Source organism: Pteropus medius, unplaced genomic scaffold, assembly GCF_902729225.1.
Source record: "Pteropus medius unplaced genomic scaffold, Ma_sr-lr_union100, whole genome shotgun sequence".
Lineage (NCBI taxonomy): Eukaryota > Metazoa > Chordata > Mammalia > Chiroptera > Pteropodidae > Pteropus > Pteropus medius.
The window spans coordinates 39,520,645-39,548,349 of NW_024344378.1; the positions used below are offsets into that span (position 1 = coordinate 39,520,645).

At 34.7% G+C, this 27,705-nt stretch overlaps 1 protein-coding gene and 1 pseudogene across 1 annotated transcript in view; one reads left to right on the forward strand and one right to left on the reverse strand.

The window, feature by feature from the left end:
- The window catches only part of JMJD1C (jumonji domain containing 1C), a 305,718-nt gene that overhangs the window by 267,770 nt on the left and 10,243 nt on the right, over positions 1 to 27,705 (reverse strand). The window lies entirely within an intron of this gene.
- Positions 5,152 to 5,266, forward strand: LOC120610166 (uncharacterized; annotated as a pseudogene).

Sequence of the window (27,705 nt, forward strand, 5' to 3'; positions counted from 1 at the left end):
TTATCAGGCAGACTGTTCCAAGGGATTTGAGGTTACCTCCGAGGAGCTATGCAAGGGCCAAACCTTAGGCAGCTATTTGGGCAACTGAGCTATTTTTACTCTAAACAACACTCTGACACCAAATGTGTGAGTTTTTTCCTCACACCAACCAATTCTTCAACTCTCCAGACATCAAATGGATGTCCTACAATTCATTTTAATTCTGACTCATTCAGCATCAGACTCCTCAGGTTTTTGAGATCAGTTCTGCAAAACTGCCCTCACCTCAGATGCCAGTTACAAGTATCAGGTCCCCAGGTTACCACACCTCTGTCTGACTTTGTTACAAATCTCTTTCAGGTTCAATAATTTGCTGAATGACTCAAAAAACTGCAGAGAATACTTTATTTACTATTATAAAGGACACAAATTAACAGCCAGATGAAAAGTTACACAGGGCAAGGCCCAGATGAATCCTGACACAGAAGCTTGCCTTCAGAGAGTTGGAGTGTGCCACCCTCTCATTAAGCGGAAGTGTTCACCAACTCTGAAGCTTTCCAAACCCCTGTTTAAGAATTTTTAATGTAGGTTCTATAACAAGGGCATGTTTGATTAAATCACTGGCCATTGGTGACTGAACTCAATCTCCAGCCCCTGTCCTCTCCTAGGGGTAAGGCTGAAAGTTCCAACCCTCTAATCGCCTCTGGCAGTCAGCCTCCAATAGAATGCTACCTAGGAGCCCACCTGTAGTTACCTTACTAGCAAAAACTCAGGTACGGTTGAAAAAGGCTTCTTATGAAAAACAAAAAATGCTCCTTTCAGGAGATTCTAAAGTTTTTAGGAGCTCCATGCCAGGAACTAGGGACAAAGACCAAATATGTATTTCTTATGATGTCACAGGAATGTTATTTCCTTACTGCACAACCTCAAGTGCATTATACTAAGAGAAAGCAACCAAACCCAAAAGGCTACTAAGTGCATGATTCCATTTATAATGACATTGCAGAAAAAGCAAAACTACAGAGACATAAAATAGATCAGTGATTGTCAAGGTCTGGGGTGTGCGGGGAGGGCTTGAATACCAAGGGGCACAAGATAATATTTGTACCTTGTGATGTTGCTTACACAAATACATATGCTTATCAAAACTAACAGAACTAAACACAGAGAAAATGATTTTTACTGTTTGTGAATTATACCTTGATTAACCTGATTAAGACAATCAGTAATACAGATACATTCGCCTGAAGCAATTTCATCCCTTAAAAAATGGCAAATATAAAGATTATGAAAGCAACATGGCAATGGAAAATTGTATCTCTGCTCTACAGGTACTTCATAAAAAGGTTCTCTATAAAAATAATGTAGGCACCTAGTCAAAGGAAAACATTTTGATTCACTGGTTGGCAGAATTATGGGTGACTATTTTTTTCTCTTCTACTTCAAGTTCCATTAATATTGTCTGTATATTAACAAGCAAAATAAGCTACTTAAGCTTTTTAATAATAGGTGATAGTGTAATATTGGAAGGCAGAATTTTAGAATGATTCCCAGTGACCCATCCCCTGTATAATCCTCTCTCCATGAGTATGGGTGGGACTTGCAACTTGTTTCTAATGAATGGAATATGACAACGGTGATGGAACATCACTCCCATGATTATGTTATTTTAATGGCAAAGGTGAAAATATTTTACAGATGTAATTAAGGTCCTTATTGATTGGTATTAAATTAACTAAAGGAGATTTTCCCATGGGGGCCTACCTAGGAAGATGAGTGCTTTAAAAGACGGTCTAGAGGCTAGAGACTGTCCTATGGTCTTGAAAAAGCAAACTGCTCTGAATTCTACAGCTGGAAGGAAATGAATTCAGCCAACAACCATGTGAGCTTGGAAGACGACCTAGAGCCTCAGTGATACCTCTGCCCTGGCCAGCACTTCGATTTGCATGCAGCCTTGTGAGACCCTGAGCAGAGGACTCAGCTTAAACTGTGCCCAGACTACTGATCCATGGAAACTATGAGATAATAAATCTGTGTGGTTCTAAGCTGCAAACTGCGGCAATTTGTTACACAGCAATGGAAGACTAATTTGGTAATTAAAATTATTTTCTGAAGAAGCTTGGCTTTACCCATGGGTACTCCCTTAGCACATCTTAAATTAGAGGACATACCCTGTTCTTGTTAGACATTCCAATTTTCACAGATTCACTGAATAATGGTTCAGATTTAATCAATAACACAAAGGATCGGTATTTCAGAGAGTTGCCAGGAAATATAATCTCAAATTCACTGCTGCTCAATATCTAGGAAAAGCGCCACAAAAAAGAATGTTTATGAAGAACTGTCTGTAAGATACTTTATAAGGTCTGTCTAGTTACTCTAAAACTTACAATTCCTTGGGGAGGTAGAGAGAGAGAGTTAATATCAAAATATCTAATGGAATAGATGACTATGCTATTTTAAATGCCTATTTTAATATAATACTTTTACATTTTACATTTAAAAAAAAGGTTTTGACATAAATGACAAAAAACAAAATTCAATAAAGTTTTCTTGGCCAACAGTAAAATCTATAAGGAAATTTCTCTTTTATCTATTAACTAATTTGCAACAGAGGTTTAGGGGAAGAAGTCATAACAGAAATGAATGGGAGGAAGGGTAAATAGATGGAAAGCTTTTATGTTTGTCTAAGTTTTTAAAAGATGGGAATGGGAATGAGGCCTGGGGAACCCTACACAGTAGAGAGTGAGGTTCCTAGAATGTACGGATCATACTGGTTTGCCATAAAGCTGGTTTCATTGGAATTAATCATGAATGAGATTCTACTGGCCATTTTGAGAACTGTTACACAAAATAGATTCAATTTATTGAAGTGATGTGGTTTAAAATGTTTTTCAACTATATTACATGGTGTCCTTCAGACCACAATCAAGAAAAACTTTTGGTCTTAATATTAGAAAGAGTTAGGCTTTTCTCTAGCAGGTGTTTTCTTTTCATCATATAGACACTAAGAATTATGTTACTAAACCAGTTTTCTTTCTATGTAGGCTGCTAGAAAGCTTTATGCTACACATTTTTTAGATTTTAAATTTTTTCAACCTTTTGTTCTGAAAATTTTCAAACATTACATAATTAAAGATATAACGGAATGAATGCCCATGCAATTTAACAATATCTCATTTCTCCTACCCTCCCTACAACTTTTCTCTTTGTGGGGGGCAATGGGAGGTTGGAATATTTTAGAAGAAAATCCCATTTTGTTCTACATATCATTTCATCCATATGTAGTAAAGAATGGATCACATTCAGTTAAAGATTTTTCTTTAAATTGACACTACAATGCCATTATCAATCTGATATTAGCAATAATTCCTCAATACTATTTAAATACATAGTTCACGGTCAAATTTCAATCATCTCAAAAATGAAATTTTTACTATTGGTTTGTCTAAACCAGGAACAAAATAAGAACTACATATTGTAGCTGACTGATATATCTCTTTAAATCTCATTTAATCTATTAACAACTCATTTGTCCTGTAGAATTTCTCACATTCTAAATTTATGTTTCTTCATGGTGTTCACTTATTCTTCCATTCTCCTATTTCCTGTAAAGTAAGATTTAGAGACATGATTCATTTTCAATCTTTTGGCAAGATTACTCCATAGGTGATATATGTGCTTTCTTAATCCATCATATTAGGACACACATCATGTCCTGTTGTCTCACTTAAAGTGATGTACAAATTGGTTATTGTATTCAAGTGCTGCCAGCCTGATTCACCTAATGATCATTTTCCATTATGTACTAGGGGCTGCCCAAAAGTGATTTGCTAATTCTATCATTCCATCTACATTTATAATCTAGAATTCTTCTAAAAAGGATTTTCCCTAATTAACCATTTGGTTACCCTGAAATGCAGTTTATACAGGAAGAACAGTATAAATTGTTGATTCGTTCCATTCATAAGTTCTCAAAATAATGAATTGGTGATCTAGCATACTTTCCAAAGCTATGATACCTATTTATTAATATCAATTTCTTTTTGTCTTTCTCATTAACTTCTAAGTTGTGCTACCTTACTGAAGTCTATAGTGATAATATATTCTGAATTCTTTGGGCAAATTCCTGAATGCTAATGTGAAGTACTATGAACTTTAAGACAGAAAAAATGAACTGAGGAATTTTAACAAAAATAGGACCTCTTTCTGAAACTGACATTTTGAACAGAGATAGCAGTGAAGGTAGCACCAAGAAATCCAGTTAAGGTTTTTTTTGGGGGGGAGGGGGCATCCTAGACTTCTTTTAAGTTTCAAACAGCATTCCTCCTTGCTCCCCTAAAAACTCAAAATCTTTTAGAGATCTTTGTGATAGAGCAATGATGTATATAGAGCATCAATGAGAATAGTGTAATACTTTAGTGAGAATTGTAAAGGCAACAGAATAAAATAATTTAAGCCACAGAAAAGTCACAGATTAAGAAAAAAAATTTCTTCCCTAGAATTACCTTTTGACAGTTAAAACCATCCTGTGGTTCGAAACCAGAGGGTATCTATATACTGATACCGCCTTTAACTAAGTAGAAAAGCAGAAATGTACATGATACATACAGCTAAGTATAAGACAACATGGCAAGTGTTATAAAGCAGGATAATTAGATCCCCCAAGAGGAAGTAATTATACCTGAAACAGTTTAAGAATGATTCCCAGGGAAGATGAAATCTAAGATATGTTTTGAAAGTTAAGAAACGTTTTTGTGAGAAGATAAAAAGAGACCAAGGATTTCAAGGCATAAAAAGTAGCATAAAACATGATACTGGAGTTTGGAAACATGTGTTGTGTTTAGGGGATAATCAAGTTGTGTGGTATAAGTTACATATAAAGTGCCTAGTGATAGGCTGCTATGGATGAGGCTACTATAAAATTGTGTATGCCTCTAGCACATTACATATGCTAAATATGTTACCCACACTTTCTCTTAATAGCATTCAGAGACAATGTTTTTAAGCCAAGTGATATGATCAGACTTGGTTTTTAGACAAATAAACCTACTAATAACATGAAGAATAAAAGAGGAAAGACAGGAGGTGGTTCCACAGTGTAGCAGTTAGCACGTCTTCTTTACATGTAGAAGGTCCTGGGTTCACGCCCCAGTGGAGCCATGGTCCATGGTCTACGACCATGCCACCCTGAACATGCCCGATGTCTGATCTCGGAAGCTAAGCAGGGATGGCCTGGTTAGTACTTGGATGAGAGACCACCTAGGAAGACCAGGTGCTGTAGGCATAAATAATAATAATAATAATAATAATAATAATAATAATAATAATAATAATAAAGAGGAAAGAAAATAGAAACAGAAAGACCAGGTAGAGAAGACTATTTAAATATCTAAGACAAGGTTTGTGAAAAAGAATGAGTCAAGAGTTGAGCTGGACAAATTCAAGAGCCACAGTACACACACAGAACTAGCAGGATTTACTAAATGTAACATCGAAGATGAGCCCCAGATTTGTACTCTGGGTAATCAAGACAATGAGGATCCCAGTAACCAAAAAGAGAGAAGAGATTTTTAAGAGACTAAATAGTATCAGTAGCTTCCTTTGGGCAGTAGGATTAGACGAGATTTTTTTTTCTTTTTGTTCCCCCAGTTCTTCCTAATTTTCTAGATTTTCCAAATACAGGATTGTGGAATACTACTATGAAAGAATAAATATCTGCTACTTTAATAATTTTAAAAATCTCCTTAAAATAATATTTTTAAAGAACAGTATTTAGTTTTATTTCATAGATTGTCCAATCAGACAGCATTGTTCTATGGCCAATATAAAAGGTTCTGGTCCAGTAGGGAAGGATAACATTTAGTTATGAGGCAGACAGACAGAGCTCATCTTTTGAAGAAATTTCAGACCCTAAGAAGGTCTCCAAGATAAATTCATTGGGGGCAATAATGAATCCTTCAGAGAAAGCCTAAATTATAATTTTATAAATCAGGACCATTTCTAAGGCCTGGCATCCTAGCTGGGTAGCAGTGAAAGCTGTGAACACATGGTTATGGGATAAATGCACTCAAGCTTTCCCTCAAGTGCATGTTATTGACAATTTTTAAATATTATTATGTAACAATACGTATTATTCAACATAGCTCGTTTAAATGCCTATAGAGGTTCTGATAGAGAGAACTTCTGGTTTAAACTTTTTTTTTTTTTTTTTTTTTTTTTTTTGCTACTTCCTGATAGAGCACTTAATACAAAACAGACAAATGGCAAATGAGAAAGCCCAGGACCCTAGCCACTTGTATAAAAGGAAAATATTCCTTTTGGTGAGTCTCAACAACAGTCTTTTCCTTACTTTCATTCTATGTCACAGTATTTAATTTTCTGACAGGGAAATATAAGCTTTTTCTTCATCTAGCTCATAATTCATATTTGTATATTAGTGAAAATATGTTTAATATAGCCACATTGTAGACTCATCAGAACCAAGGCTCGTATTTATAAATTTAACAAATGCCATCTATATATTGACACATTACAAAATTATTTTAAACATTATTATACCTGAATCCTCAAATGTTTTATTAAATTCAACTCACTGAGAAATAATCTATAAGTGTTTTTATTCAGAAAGTAGATAAGATTTTCTTAATTATAGATAGGTAGAAATAATATGAAGCCTTCTTTTAGACTAATAGTTGATAAATAGCTGTAGAATGGAATAGTCAATCTGATTTTACATAATTCCTATTTTAGGATTTGAAAAAAATTAAGATAACTTAATTTTAAATTTCGAATTGAGAAACTTTCACTTGGAAATTATATTGCTAGAATATATCCAAACTCATATTTATTACAACTAGCATATCTACTGGATAAAATATTGATTTCCTAAAATAGGAGACACTTCTTTCCTTTTAACAATACACTTTTTTTTTTTTTTTGCTTTTTTCCTTTTAAAAATATTATCAGTATTCAACTGAATAAATAGCCACTCTTAATTTTGTGGCTTTGAGAGTTCGCTTAGAAGCGTCATTCAACAAGACACGTTCCTAAATACAATAAACCACGGTCAAGTCCAGATCGTCCATATATGGCTTATTAACTGTATATTTTAAGTATCTTCTCCTGCCACCCAGCACATTTTTGGACCTCTTCCATGACCTCAGTTAGTAACAGAAACTTTTTTTTTAGAAATAATCTCTAGTTTACTCAGATCATCTTGGAGATAGAAAGGTAAAAATGAGGGGACAAGAAAAACCCCAACACATAGTAAAACACATGGGAGGAAGAGGAGGAGACAAACAGGATATGGAAGGAAATATGTGGTGAAAAAAAACAAAATCAGAGAGAATCATACGTTTCTTCTGGAATAAAGATTGCATGCCAGAAGCTGCATAAATATAGGGAAAAGCTCCAAATTTCCATTCTTTCACATCCTAATCTAGACATATGAAGTTGTGTTACACAGTACATTCCAATGCCACGAGTACATTTTTAAATTACATGCTTTTCAATTTATTTTTGGCTATCTATTGACCTAGTCTAGAGAGATGTCATTAATCAGAAAATATTTTAACATTTTTGGTTGATAGCCAGTATGATGTAAAATGGTGGTTAAGAGCAAACTAGAGCTAAACAGTCTGTTCTGTTCTAATCCCAACTCCACCATTTACTAGCTGTGTGACCCTTGACCAGTAATTTGATCTCGCTGTGCTTCAGTTTCCTCATTTGTAAAATGAGAACAATGATAATTCCTATATACAGAAACTGCTATGAGGATCAAATAAGTGAATACATGTTACATGTGTAGAACAGCAGTGCACAAAGGCAGCACTCAATGAGTATTAGCTATAGCCAAGAGAGGTCAGTAACAGCCCGTTTGTTTATTCTTTGAAATCAATAAAATGCTTCCAAATTTTTAAAAATTAAATTCCTAATTACCTATACAGTTGATCTAATCAAACTATGATTATTTTTTAAAACCTGAACACCTCTAAACAACTATCTTCATAAAAGAATTCATCTTAAATTGAAATAACCCTAAAATCTAATGTAAAAAAACTATAAAATCAACTGGATTGTTTCTTATTATTCATCATTAAGACAATGAAGTAATTACCTAAGGAATTTTCTAGTTTAATCCCCCCTCCCCATGAAAACTAATACAATTTAAAGAGCGTAAAACACTATTTTCAGTTACAGATAAAGCATGAAATAGTAAAACAATACAGTCATCTCAACAAAGTATTCACCACCAAACATAATGATAGCTCCCAGATAAGCTACTGCGTAAGTCTAGATCAGAGGTTCAGCCTTGGCACTATTGACATTTTGAGATAGATAATTCTTTTTGAGAGGAGGAGGCGCTATCCTGTGCATTGTATGATGTTTAGCAGCACCCTGACCTCTACCCACTAGATGTGAGCAGCACCCTCCCTTTATCATCTTGTGACAACCAAAACTGTCTTTAGACATTGTCAAATGACCCTTGAGAGGCAAAATCACTCCCAGTTGCTCTAGATTTTGAGAAGTTTTTAGTTCTAACAAATGGGGGTTATAACAGCAACCAGGTTTCCCCCCTCCCTTCCATTTTTTTTAGGGGATGCTATTTCCTTGAAAACTTCACAAAAAAAAGATGGGTTACCCGCCCATGATACATTTTAGTATCTTGATACTTGCAAATAAGATTGCAGCTGGTGTCTATTTTACGCTTACTGGATTTTCTGCAGAAACCAAAAGGATGTAGTTCTTCATTAACACATTTTAAAAAACTATTATTCATTTTTAATTTTCCCATTAGGGATTAGTACTGAAAATCTTAATCATTATCTTTCCTTTAACCCAGACACATTATGTTGCCTATGATGAGCACAGTACTTAAATGGCTGACACTTATCAGCACTTATCAGCAAGTAAGCTTGTGATAAGCATTTAACATGAATTATCTCATTTAATCCTAAAGATATTCTTAAGAAGTCTGTTATTATCTCCACTTTATCAGATAAGGAAACTGAAGCTAAGAAAGAATAATACTAATAAGTCATACTGCTAGTAGTAAGAGAGTCAGTCAGGAGTGGATTGCCAGTTTCCCAAGCCAGTGTTTACACTCAGTATATCAGAAGTGCTTCCCTATGAATAATCTTAAGAACTATTATTTCAAAATACTGAATCAATGGATCTCTTATCTTGTGAGATAATGCTACTTTCCAATTGAACAATTTTTGAATATATAACTTTTAGTGCATGTAGCTCTTCCAAATAAACAATACTTTTTCCCCAGTATTCATTCGCTCTCTCATAACAAACACAGTGTTTATTTGAATTTCAACAGTAGCCTTTGTGATAGGAGAAACTATAGTTGAAGAATTTAAGATTTTGTGAAAAGATACTGTTGAAAATATACAATCTTGATCAAACCAATGAAAGCCAATTACAAACTTATTTTTATCGTCTTAAAAAAAATAGCACTACGGAGAATATTCCAATTTACATATCTAAAATTGAGTACTAAACATTTAATTTCTATTGACCTTTGATTCTGAAATAATAATGACATTTCTGACAACAGCCAGTCTCATAGAGAAAACAGTGGAAAAAAAAAAGGAAGGAAATGAGTTGTCTCACTTTTCCTGGTCCCACTACTGCAAAACCCAGAGGACCCTTAGAATACTAGGGCAAGCTAGAATTCATGCTGCTCTCCTCTCATTCACTGGAGGGATGCGTTAGGATTTGATATAATGGGTTAAAAAAAAAAAAAAAAACTCAGAATTATCTCTTCTTTGCTAAATAGTTTTTAAAATCCAGAAATAGAAGTATAGCTACTAATAGGATAAAAATTACATTAGTCTCATAAGGATTAAATGAAATAATTCATGTAAAACAACTAGCACAGTGCCGGGTACAGAGTAAATGCTCAGTAAATGTTAGGTGCCTATTGCTTTTGTTGTTTTTAAAAGGAAATATTAGTATAAAGACTTTTAAAACAGAGAAAAGTATCTGTGGTTCTTCCCAAAATACTTTCTACACTTGTTCTTTCAAAATCCCTTTGTTTGGAGTTGTCCTCAGAGAATGCAAGTTTTTCTTACGACTTCCATTTTGCCTCACAAACAAAACAAAAAAGTGGCAGGGAAAAAAAAGAGAAAGTCAGAGAAAAGATATCTCACCTCTCCTTCTCAAGACCAATGTCTTCTTCCTTTTTCTAAGCCCATGACAGTTCAATTTGGAACAACGAAAAATGACATTTTATCTTATACTAAAATTCTCACAACTGACATGAAGGTATTACGAATATAACCCAATTTACTCAAATTTCAAATGAGAAGAAATCATATTCAGAAAAGCATCACTGTGCATGTTTTATTTCTACAACTAAACCAGAAGCACTATGAAAGCAGAGAGTAGGAGCATTTGAATCCCTCATTGCAATTGATACAATCTTTGTACAGTGATTAAAAGTGTTATACGAATGAATTAATGTTTTTGTCAATTTAACCAAAAATAAATCTGTTAATTTATTCAACAAATAATTGTCAAGGCCCTACAATATGCTTGCCAGTGTTCTCTAGTATGGGGATCCAAAAGTGAATAGAAAGACATGGTCTCTGCTCTCACAAAATTTACAGCACAGTAGAAATACAGACAAATAAAAAGACCCTTTATAATTTGGTATTAAGAAGAAACCCCAGAGAAGATATTAGATGGATAGATAGATAACACCTCATAGAAGGGGCAACTAATCCAGGTTTGGGGTCATGGTAGTGATCATGAAGAAATGATAGGTTTGATGAAGTCTGAAGAATGAATGAAAGTCAGCCAAAGAAGGGCAGAAGGTTGAGTTTCAAGTGAATGTAAAACTAGGAAGCTTGAGAAAATATGCCATGTTTGAGAATGTGAGAGAAATTCAGTAGAGTATGACTGAAGATTGGAATATTTTATGAGTCAGGGGGAGATTTGGAGATAGAGGGAGTATGGTTTGAGGGAAACGGCAGTAAGAGCTGATGGTGGATGTGTTAGCAGGGACCAAGTGGCCATGATCTAATAAAATAATCTTATGATGTTTGGATATTAGATTAATGGCAAATGGAGGCACTTAAGGACTGTAAGCAGGAAAGTAATGGAATCAGATTTGCATTTAGAATGATTAATCCATTGCAGCATGAAAAATGGATAGAAAAAAATAAAAAATTGTGGTAATAAGTTAGCTTATTCTATCTCTTCCAATTTTGGTGCTTCCCACAATAATGGTGTCTCACTATGACGGGCATTTTAAAATATTCATGTCTTTCTCATCTAAAAACCAAACTTACCTACTCCCTTAATTGCACATCTCACCGCAATTACTAATCTCTCTCTCTCTCAACTTATATTATTATAGTCACATTTCTTGAAAGCCCATTCTCCAAATAACTCTTCCCGGCTCACTCCTCATTTTCCTCAGGTCTCTACTCAAATAATACTATTAAGTGAGGTTCTCTCATCCCTCTATAACAGTACCCCTTCCCCAGCTCTGACATTCCCTACCCCCCATCATCATCTGATACTTATGGGCAAGGCGCTATGCTAAATTCATGACAGCCATGCATGAGTGAAGAAAGTGACACTTAAAGGCTAACTTACCAAAGGTCATAAAATTAGTTAAATACAAGAGCCAGAATTCAAATTCAGGTAAGCTCATGGTTGGAATCAAAGTGTGTGGAAGAACAAATCTAACAGCTTCTATTTTTTTCTTTAAAGAGAAGACAAAGTGGTCTGCTAAGAATAAGAGGAAGATAATGAAATAGGAAATATGGGACCATAAAGAAATAACCCCATGAAAGTATTAAAGGACTACCAAGCACAATTAAGGACCTAGCTAAATCAGAAAACATGCAATTATGGTGACAATGACTTGTGAGACTTTTTATCAGGAGTACTCATGAAAAGGTAAATTAAGCACACAGTTAGATTAATGGCTCTCAACAAAAGAGGATGGGGTGGGCAATTTTGTTCCCTTGGGAAATTTGGCAATATCCGGAGATAATTTTGGTTGTCACAGCCTGTATCTAGTTGCTTTTGGCATCTAATGGATAGAGACCAGGGATGCTCCTACAATGTATAAGACAGCCTCCCACGACAAAGAATTATCTGGTCCAAAGTGTGACCAGTGCTGAGACTGAGAAACCCTGAATGAGAATGATCCAGTTGGAAGATTTCCTAAGCACGTCAATGAAGAGATATGAGACAAGGGAGCTGAAAGCACTGATCAGAGTTAAGTTGATAGACCATGAAGGTAGGTAGATAAGAAAAAATTTAGTATGTGAGGGGCCTGAGAAGGAAAGGCAAAGTAGCCTCTGAATGTGATATGCCTGCATGGCAACATGTCACCAATGAGAAGACATTCCTGTTAGGTGAGTGCCAAGGAGACAAATATCTAGCCTGGAGAAGGCAATAATGGATAATAAGGCCAGAAGTTTTAGAGCTAATCTCTGAAGTGCTTCTATGCCAGGCTTTATCCTATATGCCAAGAAAACTTACTGTTATTTTTTAAAAAGGGAATAGCAAAGATGAAAGTAATGGTTCAGGAAGCTGGATCTGGAGGGGCGAACATTTGAGATGAATTAGGGCAAGGGAACAGGAGACAAAGAGATCACTTAGGAGATTACTATAGTTATCAGGAATAATGTAACAAAGGCTCTGACAGTTTTCAATCCTGAATAAGAAAAGAGGGGAAACTATTATTTATTGTGTGAACCAAGCTGGATGCTATTATTTTTCACAATCATTATTCTGTTTGTGGACTGTATGAGTATCACTATGCAAGAAAAAGGAGGGTCCAGAGTATAGGTACAGATTGGCTGTGGACTGTTTAGAATAAACGGAAAAGGATAAGAAAAATAGAGGCTTCCTTTTCTTTCCTTTCCTTTCTCTTGGTTTCCTAAGAAGGTGATTATGAATATAAATACTGCCCAAGCCTATCTGTACCATAAAAAGTGCCTTCTTTACTGTGTCTGAAAATCTGCTTTTAAGTACAAAATTTAAATTTATGCCTTTATATTGCTCTATTCCACACTGTCACCACAGAATCTTTCATGGTTGTTCCCATATCAGCTTAGAGCTACAGTCCTCCTCAGGGGAAAAAGCAGGTTTGGGCTCCAGGCTTTTTCCAGACAAATAAGGAAACTTTCAGAGAGCTTTCTAAGCAGTTGAATCAGAAAGCTGCCACAACACTTCTATGAGAGTCCCAAGAGGAAGTTTTTTTGCCAACTTCAGAAACAGCTATTTGCCACCACAAAAGAGAATCCTTAAAAGAAAAAAAAAAAAATCCAACCTAGCAGAAATTCCTTATCCTTATAGAGAGTATATTTTTAAACATATAGAGTAATTACTTTTTCTTTGAAAGGCAAGCTGAATCTCCAAATAAAATTTCCTCCTGATATGAACAAAGTCTGACAAAACTAACCACCAAAAAAGGAATTTTTCATCTACAATAAAGATTTAAAATATTTTAAAAAGCTAATTAGTAAATACAAATAATCATTAAAAATACAAGACAAAGAAAATAAATTATACTTTTACATACCAAGCTCAAAGTGGCAAGTCCAAAATGGGGATGGGGAGGTTGAATCGAAGCAGCTGAAATAATTCGAACAAATAACCCACCACAGTTTTGCCTAAATAACCCCAATATTAACTAAAGTCTTCACTTTGTTTTAGCTGTGAAGTTCTGACTAAAACATGAGTCTACCCAACAGTTGCATCTTCAAGGGAATTGTCAGATAAAAATGTTAGCTTTCTATTTAAGGGGGAGGAGGGAAGAAAGATGATTTAAAATTGTCTGGACTTCTTTCTTTCAATTTCTCTCACCTTTATTCTTTCCCTTGTCATAATTTCCATTCATAATTCAAGAAAATTCTCTGAGTATGGCGACCTGATGAAATTATGTATTTAAAGCAGAAAACTTTTAAATAATCACTATTAAAATCTGGATTGTAAGAACCCAGGCTATTTTAAGTAGACAGAAATAAAGCTTATAATTTCTGAAAGTATAGATTATTAAAATCATACATTTAACAGCACCTAAAGAAGGGAGCATAAATGTTCTTTCACACATAATTTATGGTTCAGATATTTACACTGACCACGCAAGTGACCACTATAAAAGGAAGCAACAAAGTCATATAAGAGTAGAAAAAGGCTGGTAAAATTAGAAGACTCCCAAACTACTTTAGGAATGTTTTCATTCTAATCCAGATCTCTAGACCACATTTCAGAAAAGAGAGTGTGTGTGAGAGAAACAAGAAATCAAGAAGTCTTTTCCTCCTGCAACTTGTAAGAAGCAGGGTATATAATTTTGGGTATCCCAACATTGAATTACTTTTCAAAATATGGAAAATTATTGATCCATAGTAAAGAATTATAAAGTACCATTATAAGTTTCTAAGTTCCAAAAGTGCTGAAAATATCTTAAATTTAAAATGTCATCCTATTAATTCCATATATCTTAAAAGAAGCAAACATATTTAAATTAATACCCTTTGATATTCTGTGAAGGAGTCAAAACAATGTGATACAAATAAATGAAACTAATTTAGTTTTAAGGTTTCTCTATTGTGGGTATGAAGGGCACAAGTCTACCGTTGGTAAAAGTTGTAAATTGTTATAACCTTTCTTAATGGCGATTTAGCAGTATATATAACAAAGTTTAAGATGTACATACTCTTGAACTCAACAATTTCCCTCCTAGAAATCTTGTCCTATCAAAATACATGGACAAATGCACAAGAGTATACACACCATGTTTCCAGCAATCTTATTACCATATTATTACAGATGGAGAAAACCTGAAGAGAAACCAAGCGTATGCTGATAAGTTTCATAAATTTATAAATGAGGAAACTTAAGCTCTTATTGGTCAGATCACTGGTGCAAAGACAAAAGCATACCATATAGATGATCTAAATAGAAAACTCCCAAAAGTACTTCACTTTATTCCTCAAAGTTAAGGTCAAGTGCTAACAACCTTGAGGAAGCTTTCCTTGATACCCGCCTTCCCTCTATGTGAGGTGACCCTCCTATAAGCTTTCATAACAAAAGCCAAATATTTTGGTGTTTATAATACTGTGACTTAACTATTAACAAAGATAGGACCATATTTTACATCTGCTTCTCCAAGTGCCAAGCACATTTTCTATGCCTTAAAACCAAACAAACTTATTTCCTGGATCTGTTCACTGAAAAACTAAGCAGCAATGTGTATCCAAGCATCCAGATTATAGTCTCTAAATATCAAGGTTCTACAAGCAAATAGCTGCTTCCAGGTCTGAGTCAGGACATTTACAAGATGATTCTGCGATGTCTTGTACCAAAAAACAAGCAATCAAGGACTACTAAGGTCATGTCAAGAGGATATTGGAAGCAACTTGAAGTGCCTTTTACTAGGTAATTTGAGCATCAATAAGTAGGGTAATGGACTGCAACATTAAATATTCTTAAATCCCTGGACTTATACAAATATTAGAATTAATTCATCATTGGAGGATCCTAAGGAACCAGCTAGCTTCTAAATTGATAAATAAAGGGAAATAATTGAATATTCTTCCTTTCCTATTTAAACTTTACCTCAGGGTAATACATAGTTGACAAAGAAAATTTTCTCTATTTAAAAATATTTTAGTTATTAATATGAGGAAGAAATGATTAAAAAAAATAGCATCATTTGGCAACCGTTAGTGAATTAATGGATCTAGGCAATGACCATCAATGGCTAACAGACATTATGTGCCTCTTAATGGAAATATACAACATAGCCTATAATGCAATTGTGCCAAAAAAAAAAAAAAATCAAACCTGACTTTAAGTTTCTAAATCTAGCTATTGATTTTTAAGAAATGCAGAGGTAGAGGAACATGTTAAATGACACCACAGGTATATAATCTCCAAAATCAAGACTGAGGGAAACTCTACAGAATAAGTAACCTAATTTCTTCCCAAAAAAGTATAAGGGGATGGGGGTGAGGAGGAGGAAGAAGAAACTTACAGATTAAAAGAATTTAAGAGACAGAACATGTACAGACCTTATTCTGATCTCAAACCAAGCAAACTATTTTTTTTCACAAGAGAAAAAATATATAAGATAATTGGGGAAATATGAAGACCAGAGAGTTGATATTAAGAGATTATGATTTTATTTTGGTTCTGGGAAGGGAAGGAAGGAAGGGAAGGAAGGGAAGGGAAGGAAGGAAGGAAGGAAGGGAAGGAAGGGAAGGAAGGGAAGGAAGGAAGGAAGGGAAGGGTAGGGAAGGGAAGGGAAGGGAAGGAAGGGAAGGAAGGGAAGGGAAGGCAGGCAGGCAGGCAGGCAGGCAGGCAGGCGCGCGTGCGCAGAGGCAGGCAGGCTGACTCGCTCGCTCTATCTTCTAAAGCGATTCATTAACATTCACTGGTTAATTGATATGATTTGCTTCAAAATAATTTTAGGCAGGGTGGGCATCAATGAGAGTAACGATGAATTAGTGTTGGCCATGCATTCATAATTGTCGAAATGAGTTGTTGAGTACATGGGGATTCTTTACTATCCTCAACTTTTATGTATATCCAAATTTTCCATAATGAAAACTAAAAAAAAGAAAAATGCTGCAAGGCCTAAGATATAAGAGGTATACTGGTGAAGAGGGAAGAGATTGAGTGGGACAACCTGATTTTAGTAAATACCAGAATCACTTATTAAAACATAGACTGCTAGACCCCTGCCTAGGTCTATCATAGGGCCTGAGAATTTCTAGTAAATTCCCACATGATGCTAATAATACCGTTGGTCCCAGGATCACACTTTGAGTACTCCTGTAATAATAGATAGTTGGGCTGGGAGGCAAAGCATGTATTTTTATAGAAACTAATCTGACTTGAGATTCCTCTCTACTCTCACTCCAGAAAGCCACATTTCAAAATTTTAAGGATGGAGAAATCCTTGTCTGAAGTATATGACACTCAGTAGACAATCAATAAAAGCTGTTTTGACAGTCCTATAGAGGTAAAGGGGTAGCAAGAAAACGCAGGTAGGTAGAATGAAAATAGACTTGGTTTAATTTTATACCTGGCTCAATTTCCCAAGAAACAGAGTAACAAAAAGGACCTTCTCTATGATGGGCTATCATGAAGGGAATGGAATTGGTCAAAATATTGTATCCAGTAGTAAATCTCTTCTGGTGTTGTCTGATAAGTCATCTCCCATGTAAGATACATTATAACGTCTCTCATCCTCTTGCACAGGTCTCTGGCTCACTTTTAGATACTATTGATTAAAGTTGGCTACCCCCTGATCTTAGTGCTAAAAATGACCCTTACTTATGAAGTCATGGGACAGTCCCTTAAATTCAAAAGACAGGAAGCTCTATCAGCTTCACCTCATCTTTTTTCATAAGTTCATTATTTTCTTCTGAGGTGTGATAGCCTGAATTTTTGTTCTCAATCATCTGTGCCTCCTTCCATGTAAGAAGGATATATAGCCCCACCTAATGCCATGTGACTTGCAGGGTCTATTTGTAGTTAGGTTTTATTTCCCTGCCTGAATGTTAGGTTTGCCATAAGACTTGCCTAAGCCAATGAAATATGAGCAGAAATGTAACACATGTCAGTTCTGAGCAAAGGCTTTAAATGCATGTTGCATAAGTTTTACTGCTTTTTCCTTCAGTTTTAAGAATAGACTATCCCAAATAGGGGTTGTTCCTTTAGCCTGAATCCTAGAATGAGAAGACAGGTGGAGCAGAGCCCAACCAACTGTAATTAACATGTAACTTAAGAAACAAACTTTTATTGTTATAAACTACTGAGATTTTGAAGTGATTTGTTAGTGCAGCAAGCCTAACAAAAGCTAACTAATAGATGGGGCTAAATGAGATAGATAGAATTTAAAAATACTCTACAAAAAATTTTTCTAAAAGCTGCACATAAGAACTTTTCCTTTACAAGAAAATTTTTATTTTAGTTTATAAAAAAAATTATCTCCCAAGATAATTTTAGTTAATATAAAAAATCTCAAGAGAAATGAAAACATAGCTCCATGTAAAAATTTGTACATATGTGTTCATAGCATTATTCATAATGGCCAAAAAGTGGAAGCAATTCAAATGTCTATCAACTAACAAAGGGATTAAATAAAATGTCGTATATTCATACAATAGAATTTTATTCAGCAATAAAAATGAATGAAGTACTGATACATGCTATAAGTGGTTGAAATGTGAAAACATTTTGCTAAGTGAAAGAAGCCAGTTACAGATGACCACATATTGTATGATTCCATTTATATGAATGGGAAGTAACTGCTAAAACATATGGAATTTCTTTTGGGGATGATTAGGGTGTTTTAAAACTGAGAATGCTACACAGCTCTATGAAGATGCTAAAAACTATAGAATAGTATGCTTTAATCGTATGCTTTGACATTTATCAAAGATTTTTGTATTACTTTAATTGGGTAAATTACATGATATGTAAATTATACCTTAATAAAGCTGTTATTTTTAAGTCTTTAAATAGATGGTTTTAAAAAGTTAAATTACTATAAATGAAGTCAATTTTCTGCTCTAAGTTGTACAAGCTTTCTTTGCAAACTCAGGGAATACCACTGGAGTAACAACCTTACTAAAAAGCCCTAAGTACCTAGAAAAGGGTAGTAAGCAAGTAACATACATTAGAAAAAGCTCAGAGGAAAAATAATTTTTTTAACTGATTCTAAATGTAACCTTCAGATGATATGGATTTAAAAACCAAAGCCTTCAGAAAACAAAGAAAAAATAATCCAAAAATCTTTGATAAATGTCAAAACAACAAGAGTATAGTAAAGTTGTTTTTCACCTTAGAGAGATATCAGTCAATAAATATTTACTAAGTAACACAGGCCTTATGAGTGCTTCACAAATCCCTGAATTTGGAAATAAAATGATGGCACTTACTTTGGCCTATAAAATGCAGCAAAGTAACCTTAGAAGAGTTATGCATCTGTTGAGAGAAAAAGCAGAAAAGTCACCATCTTTACTAGGAGAGTGACTCATTCATACTCACGAGGCTCCCTAGCATGTGAAATTCTAATCTGTGCCTAAAGAAAATTCTAAAAATTACTAGCTCCTGGACTTTCAAGGTCTCAAACAGCTGAAATAAATAAGAATGACATATCTGCATACAAAATATCAAAACAGGAAGAATGGCAGATACACAGAAAAATTACACTTTCTTCTTTTTCTCAACAAGTATACAGACTAGTCCAGGAAACTAGACAATCAAGTGATGGTATAAAGTTGTCACTGAGTTTGGCAATAATAAAAAAATAGTAACCATTGTGTGCCAGGCTCTATACCAAGCACAGTACAAACACTAGTAATTTAACTGACAAACCCATAAGAGAGGGTCTATCACCCCTAGATTGCAAACTACCTTCCCAAAGATCACAGTCAGAAAGTGGTGAGGGCAGAACTCAAACTGTGTCACTCACTTTAAAATTCTTATTCTCAGTCATTAAAGTATATTGCTTAATGACCTTTAAAAATGCATTGTCAATGTTAGGATCAGAAGGCACATTGTGAGGAGAGAGAAATAGGTAGGGAAGAGTGATATGGTGTGAAATGGTGATATGGTCTCTATTATACTGGCAGTTATTCCTCATGTAAGTAAATAAAATGACTCTGAAAATACAGCAAGTCACTATTCTAATAAAAACAGAGAGAAAGGAGACAGCAGTAGGTTTGAAGATGAGGCCATCCATGTGGTCTGTGATGGTTCATCAACAAGCTATATGGTCCTAATAGTGACCATTCCTCTGCCTTTAATTTCTCACGCACAAGAAGCAGAGGGCTTCAGATGAGCTTCAAATATTTGAAAAAATTCTCTTATCTGATTAGTATTAAAATTAGTTTTATTTTAACCATTAGTGAAAGAAATCTTCTACTTCCAAATCTGTGCATGCAAAATATGCACCATTTTTTAGCCTTTCTAAACAACATAAATTTTACTTAACTTTACCTTTCCTTAATTAGCCACGGTCATCACCATAAACAACAGGGCAATGTCCTGGAGCATTACAGAAGTCAAAGTGTGGGACTGTCCGACTCAACAAATTGTTACACTTGTTTGGGCTTTTAGGATGTTTTAATTTTCACATCATCCTTGGCTATAAATTCTAAATTAATATAAACAAGCTTCAATTCTATTCTTGATTAATTAATAATGCCTTATAACAATAGCTATTCCTACATGAAAAAAACAAGTGAGACACAGACTCTTATTAAACATATCAAAAAAAATCCCTGATTAATTTAGGACTAGATGACTTCAAATCATTTGTTAGAGATCTTAAGAAACTAGAAATTTATCTTATATTGACATTAATTCAAACTTTGATTGTTTTAACTATCAGTTCAATAATCCAGAGATTTCAATTCCATTAATACATTAGAATAATATGCTTTCTTATTGTTCATATTATTTTAAAGAATTAAGTACAGATAACTTTGAGCAATAAATAACAACAACAAAAAAAAAGAACTGGAATAGGCACTGCCAAACTATTATGAGATAACTGAATAAAACAGATAAAAGGAGAGACATAGTATCATTGAAGTTCTTTAAAAGTCTTAAGCTACTATATAAAAAGTTCTTTAATCTACTAAAAAGTAGGCAATAGATTTTCTAAACCTGTGTAAAATTGATAGGCAAGACTGATTAAAGACCAATGTACTAACGTAGATTAAGGTTTTCGTATTGACTGAAAAAGATTTATATTTAGAATAGTCACTACAGCAAAGACATCATGGAAAAACAATTCAGAAAATACCGAAGGGTATCCTTTCAGCCATCGCTGGAAAGCAGGCTACACACACAAATAAAAAGAAAAAAAGTTGAAAAAACCAATTCAAAACAAATTCAGAGTAGAATCTCACTACCTCAAGCCCCTCACTAATATATAAATTCAAACTTCTGAACTATATTTTATGTAAGTATTTAAAATGCAAATTTATAGACACGAGATTGAAGGGGACATGTAAAATACTTTAGAGAATAAACTATTATTAAATAGACTCATTTGTTTTAGGTGAAGCCCTGTACTTTAAAATGCTTTACATGACATTTGTAAATCATTTTTACCTGTTAAATGCTATTATCCCAATGAATTATACTTATTATTTAATAGTCTACTCTGTACCTATACCAGGGGTCCCCTGTTAGGAACTGGACCACATGGCAGGAGGTGAGCAAAACCTCATCTGTATTTGCAGTCACTCCCTAGCACTAGCATCACTGCCTCAGCTCCATCTGAGATCATCAGGCATTAGATTCTTATAGGAGCACTGGTCCCTGGTGCCAAAAAGTTTGGGGACCGCTGATCCAGACTTCTTAAACATATTCCTATTTAGTAGATTAGCCTTTAATTAGTCATATTTTAAGGTTTAAGTACAGGTAAACATAAATAACCCACTTACAGCTCAGGAATTTAATTGTGATATTTAGAACTGTCCATAATAAATGAATATTTAACTATCAACGGTGGCTTAATAGAGAACCACCAAACCTAGTTAATGGATTTTTTAAATAAATAATACTTTCCCCTTCTCAATAGCACTTTAGAATTCTAGCACATATGAACTATTACATCTCTATGAGACAAATTTCAAAAATCCCATTTTATAGATGAAGACAGAAAGACTCAAAAACTGAGCAACGTGTCCAAGATTCTCAATCAATAAGAGGTAGGGTCACAACTTGAACCCAGATCTGGATTCTTGAACCTGCTGGACACTGTAGCTTAATCAGGACACAAGAATGCCCATATTATCAGCTCACTTATTGGATGCTATGGATAGAGTTTATAATATTTTGATTTAAAAAAAAGCCAATGACTAGCAAGAAAATATACTTTATTCATTTACGTACATTCATTTTTATATTATTCCAGTTATGAAATGTATTGCGATAAAATGGAATGCATGAAAAATACTTAAAGTCAAAATCATTTTTTACTAAATTCGCCAATTTGCAAATTTTATCCCTTCTAATCTCCTTACTTTACCGTAAGATGACTTCTAAAACATCACCAGCTGCTCATCATGGCACCTCAGTAATCTACTCACTACTTAAGTTGCAGCCTGTTTCTTCTCACTCTGTGCTCAGTAAATGGAGAACAGCTGGGTTTTTTTGCTGTTGTTTATTTTTTGTATAGGCTGGAGCCTTTAAAAACCTGCCAGCTCTTCAATTCTCCCTTCAGCCATAACTGCCATTATAACAAATTCTTTGCTCAATTCCACCTTTTGGGGGGTTAAAGGAGAGGGAATCAATTTGGGGGGATAAAAAGATCAAACTTTGAATCCAAAATCTACAATAAAATTCCAGGAATATGAGCTGCATAGCTCTAAAAATAGAATAATGGCTAATAATTATTGAGGTCGTACTACGAATCAGGCAATATGCCAGAGCTTAAAGGCATCGTCTCACATGATCCTCAAAATAACTTCCTAAAGTACCTATTGTTATTATATTCATTTTGTAGATGGGAAAACTGAGTCTTAGAGCTAAGCAACTTATGCATAATAACAGCTCTAAAGAGACAATGAAAGATTTGACATCAAGGGGCCTCAGAAGTAAAATTAGGGATGCAATGGCAAACTCCAAAGCTCTCAACCTGAAAGTCACAGGTCATTTTTAATATTTGAATGAAAAATCTAAATGAAACAACCATTTAATTGCAAAATGCCATACAAGCTAGCTAAAATTGCAGGGTTTTTTGGGTTTTTTTTTTAACCTGTAGTTGAACCTATGTCAATTCAGTATGGATAGCATATGCTGCTCTAATTACAGGACTTGGTTAAAAATAGGGAGGCAAATTCTTAATAATCAAAGGTTTTGAGAAAAAATATTTTTGTAATATGGGATTCACAGTAGAAAAACAATTTAAGACCTCTTTTGTATAAAAGTTTGGGGAAACAATGGACTAAACGACCTCAATGATTTGTGATGGATCTAACATCTGCCAAAAAAACACTTCTACCCAGAAATATGTCTGCTCCACCCTCAAACCAGTCCCTTCCTCCTTCCAAATCTCACACTCATATTCCACCAGCTGCTTTTTATTATCACTGGCAGGAAACTTTGAGATTAGCTCTCACTAAAAAGAATAAAGACAGATGAAGTTAACTCAACGTTTATTCTTTGCTGTGAATCCTAGACAATTCTCTCATTTACCTGGTTTCTTTCCATTTTTTTTTTTTTTTTTATTCTCCTGGCTATTTTCTGACTGGCTTATCCTATGTCCAACTGCCTACTTCTGCTTCTTCAACTACTGAACACCTCCTGGCAGTTGTCCTGGCAGTTGCTTAGTGTATGGTCACCAAGTCTCCATTCTAGCTCCCCTCCCTTGGATCTGGATCATTCTGATGGTTTAAGAAGTATCTAACTCCACCAGTGTCCACTGTTTTCCCTACTCGACTTCCTTGCTAGTTCTACTTTAGCTTCTACAATCCACACTCTACCATGATGCTCTAAAATGATCATCCTATTATGGCTGATTTTGGTTGGGGTGCGTTCCATAAAATATTATGCACAGCCGGTGGACAAGGTGTAATATCACCTTGTGTAATGTATAAAGTCATTACCCACTTCTGTACTTTTGTGGCTAGAATTGACCACTCAAAATCCTAGAGGATGCTATATAGCTAACCTCATAACCTCCCCATACCCAGCTTCCTGAAAGAAACTATTTGTGATTCATTGCCTTGGAATCTTTATGTTATTTTTATTAAATGATATCAAATCATTGAAAACTCAACTCTTTCTCATTCCTTATTTTACTTCCTTTGGACACATTTTCTCACTCTTCAAGTTATCACTAGCCCTCTGAGTTTTAAATCCTGACTAGTTTAAATAGTCTCATAGTACTTAGTGTAGTGCCAAATATTCATTAAGACTTAATGGAGTTTAAAATATTTCAATAAAGTATTTATTGTAGGTATTTGGAATATAACAGTAAATATAGGGCAGAGAACGTTCTTGCTCTAATAAACTTTCTAAGTGGAGGAAGATACAACAGCAGTGCTGAGTACTACTGCAGAGAACTAGAATAGAATGATCCAAGAGTGAGAAGATGACTAGGTTAGATTGAGTGATAAATGTAGGCACCCTGGAATCTGAATGGCATTGAGGAGCCAATTCAGAGAAAATAGTTGCTCATTCTGCAGCAGGAAACAGTAAATGCAAAGACCCTAAGATATAAAGTCGGATGACATGTTTATAGAAACAGCAAAAAGGCCAGTATGGCTGAAGCTTAGTGGGCTAGGAAAAGAGTGATATTACAGGAAGATGGAAAGGCAGGCAGGGGCCAGCTCACACAGGATTTTAATCCAAGTGCAAGGAAAGCCATTGGAGGGGGTTTTGAGCAGCAAACAAGTCCTATAATTTGTGTACGAAAAAGGCTACTCTGGTTGCTATGCAAACAACAGAGTGTAACAGGTCAATAGAAGTAGGGAAATCTTTTAGAAGACCTGCAGTAGTCTAGATGAAAGAGGTGGTAGTAGATAGGTACAGAAAGATTCAGGAAGTTAGGAAGTAAAACTGACAGGACTTGATGATATATCAGATATAATAGGTGAGGAAAAAAAAGAAATCAAGGGTAACTGCTTTGTTTTTGACTTGAGAAACTAGGTGGAGAATTATATACTTTAGTGAGAAGGGGAAGACTACGGAAGATGATGGGTTCGAAGAAGGGAAAAATCAAGATAAGAATTTTAGAGTTGGAAGAAATCTTATGGATCATTTACTTCAACCACTTTACTCTAGAAAAGTAAACAGTGACTCAAACTGGTTAAAGCAACTTGCTCAAAATGTCAAAGTACCAATACATTCTGAAAGAGCCACTGCCTCAGTTTACCAAGGGTTCTTAATCTTTTTGCACCATGGACCCCTTTAGTAATCTGATGAAACTTGGACTCAAAATAATGTTTTAGTTAAAAAAAGGTTTTGAGTGTGGAGGTTCCTCAAAAATTAAGACTAGAACTACCATATGATCCAGCAATCCCACCTCTGGATATTTACCTGAAAATTCTGAAAACATTTATTTGTAAAGATTATGTACCCCTATGGTCACTGCAGCATTATTTTCAGTAGCAAAGAGATGGAAACAACCTAAGAGTACACTGACAGATGACTGAATAAAGAAGACATGGTACATATGTACAATTTTTTACTCATCCATTAAAAAAGGTGAAAAATTGCCATTTGTGGCAACATGGATGAATCTTGAAAGTATTGTGCTAAGTGAAGTCAGACAGAAAAGGACAAAAACCATATGATTTCACTCATGTGGAATATAAAACAAAAAGTCACAAACAAAACAAACAAAAACAAACTCATAGATACAGAAAACAAAATGATGGTTACGGGGGAGGGAAGTAGGTAATATGATTTTTTACACATTACATACCTTAGATAAACCTTCACATATGCAGCTGGAGCAACAAAATTTTCAAACATCTAAAAATATCTTTAAACGGAATGAAAAATATAGTTTATATACATATAATGGACTATTACATAGCTATAGCAATCAATGAACTACAGATACAAGTGACAACAGGATAAAGCTCAAAAACATAGCATAAAGTAAAGAAGGTAAGGTGGTATGAAGAAAGAAAACAGAATGTCTAGGAAGAGGTTTGAAAGAAGAATCAAGAACTTCTTCAAATAATTTTTAGCAAGAGATACATGTTCCTTCTTTGAACCAGGAATAAAAGAATATTTTTTAAAGAAGGGTGATCAATTATATAAAAGAATTTCAAGGTGTGGAGAACAGAAATTCAAAGATTTATAGGGACAGACAACTATTCTGGTCAAGTCCTGCCTGAGTTGGAGCCAGATGAGACTGGAGCTCGAGTAGAGGAGAAGTTCACCAACTTTAGTCTGAAATAATGGCTCTTAATTATTTAACCATATAGTTAATTATATTATCTAATTATGGTGAGCTTGCTAAAAAAAGATTCCTGGGCCCTACTCAGAGATTCTGATTTTGATGGTATGGAGTAGGAACTGAAAATCTATTCTCTTGAGAAGTATTACAAAGGTGATTTGAATACAGGTTGCAAAATCAATTTTGAGATATATGGTATGGAGTCACTTTTTAAGAATGTAACAGAAAGAATGAAAACAAAACTTTTAAACCTATACCTGATGGGCCCTCACACACAGACTGAACCAAAGGCCTGGGATCAATTCTTAGAAGTGGGACTTAAAACTAAAAGCCTGGCATCTATAAAAATATAAAAAGATGTACAATTTCTGTTCTGAAAACTTCAACTGGGATTTGAGAGTACCACACATCTTCACTAACACTAAACAATAACATTATTTAATACCTGCTAATTTGACAGTAAGAAAAAGTTTTTTTTAATTTAGATTTCCTTAATAACCAGTGAAACTGAAAATATTTTCTTAGTGTGACATGAAAAAATTTATTGACTTGTGAATGTCCATGGCCCTTCCTCCTCCACTTATTAGTTTTCTCTTCCTAATAAAGAATAAGTTGGTGAATGTAATAAAAGAAACAAGTAATATTGGTGGGGGATTGAGGGGGACAGCCTTGTTAACTGGGATTTGAGGAAAAAGTTTTAATTTGACTTGTGAGAAGTTCCAGGGCATGAAGAGAAAAAAGAGAAAAGACTCTGAAAAAATTATTAATCTAGTTATGAATTAAATTCCCTTTAATGCTCTTTGAGGACAACAGAATTCCTTTTAATAACTTTTGGTGTTGAACTATGCTTCTTGAACAAGACCCACTTCTGAACTTGGACCATGCATTATCTCTATATTAGTTAGGAATACAGTACATCCTGGCCATTTGTACAGCTTTTGTAAATTGCCTTTGTGTATTTTTTTCTACTGAGATTTATTTTTTTCATCAATAAACTTCATTTTTTAGAGCAGTTTTAGGTTCACAGAAAAACTGAGTGGAAAGATCAGAGAATTCCCATATACCTTCTGTCCCCACAAACATAAGACCTTCCCCACTATTAACATCCCCCACCAGCGGTACATTTGTTACAATTGACAAACCTACATTGACATATGATTATCCAAAGATTAGAGGTCACTCTTGGTGTTGTACATTCTCTATGTTTGAACGAATGTACAATGACGTGTTTATACCACCATAGCAACTTACAGAATAGTTTCACTGTCCTAAATATCCTGTGTTCTGCCTATTCATCCCCTCCTTCACCCCTAAACCATGACATCCACAAATCTTTCTACTGTCTACATAGTTTTGCCTCTGGATTCATACAGTACATAGCCTTTCCAGATTGGCTTCTTTCACTTAGTAATACGCATTCGAATTTCCTCCATGTCTTTTTATGGCCTGATAGCTCATTTCTTTCTCACCCTGGGTATACTACAGTTTTTTCATCCATTTACCTACTAAAGGACATCTTGTTTGTTTCCAAGTTTGTGAAACCACAAATAAAGCTGCAGGAACCATCTGTGTGCAGGTTTTTGTGTAGATATGTTTTCAACACCTTTGGGTAAATACCAAGGACTGTGACTAGTGGATCTACTGGATTGTATGGCAAGAGTAAATTTAGCTTTGTAAGAAACTGCCAAACTTACTTTTAAAGTGGCTGTACCATTCTGCATTCCCATGAGCAATGAATAAAAAAGCTCCTGTTGTTCCACATGCTTGCTAGAATTTAGTGGTTAATGTTTTGGATTCTGGCCATT